Genomic DNA, 1,143 nt, shown 5'->3' on the forward strand with positions numbered 1-1,143 from the left:
TAACTAACCATGGATGATTATGATTAAAATAAGATCCAATGTTCACATGATAGTCACGTACATATATTTTAATATTGACCATTCAAATAAGATCCAATTATTCATACTAATTCTCTCATTTCTTACAATAACGCATGGTTCTCATATGAGTTGCTTCCTATATATATATCTGTACATGGCTATCATATGAGAACAATTAATATGGATCAATTGGATCTTATTTGAATAACCAATAGTAAAAGATACATGCACATGACTATTATGTGAATACTAACTAACTTTTAATCCTAACCATCCATGATTGGTTATAAGGTCTAAATTTATTATTCTTACTTGAGTCGCTATATATATAGGGAGTTACTCAAGTGAGAACAGATCTCATGTAAAAATTGTGAGAACAATAAATCTGAGTCTTACAAGTTACAACCAACTTTGGATGATTAGAATTAAAAGTTAGTTATTGGTCACATAATAGTCATGTGCTTGTATCTTTTAATCTTAATCGTTCAATGAAGATCTAATAATATATATTAAGTGTTCTTTTTTCTCACAATAGCGCATTGTTCTCATGTGAGTAGCTATATATATATATGTGTGAGGGATTCGTTTACATCAAAGTTAAGTTACACTAGTTACACTCAATCACAACCATTCATTTTCTTAGATCTGATGGACCAAATGGGAGAGTACAATAAGTGATGAGAGAGAAAAAGAAATTCTAAATAAATTTTAAGTTTCATCCATTTGGTCTATTGGATCTAAGAAAATGAATGGTTGAGATTGAGTGTAACTAGTGTAAACGGATTCATCCTCTATATAAGGAGAGATCTGTTTACACGTTAAGTTATACTAGTTACATTCAATCTCAACCATTCATTTTCTTATATACAACGGACTAAATAGGTGAATGTAATAAATGATGAGAGAGAAAAAGAGAAATCCTATATATATCGAAAATAAAAGTTGAAACTGCCGTGGTTTGTGGCTTATTTGGCAAAGGAACAAAATGGATTAAGTTTGAAATGGAAGTATGGATGGTGTGGGTCTTGTAACACCACGAATTTTACAATTTTGAATTATAAGATTTTACTAATATTTTCATTAATTATATATATTCGAAAATGAATTTCTGGGAATTAGCGG

Source organism: Lupinus angustifolius, chromosome LG19 (genome assembly GCF_001865875.1).
Source record: "Lupinus angustifolius cultivar Tanjil chromosome LG19, LupAngTanjil_v1.0, whole genome shotgun sequence".
Lineage (NCBI taxonomy): Eukaryota > Viridiplantae > Streptophyta > Magnoliopsida > Fabales > Fabaceae > Lupinus > Lupinus angustifolius.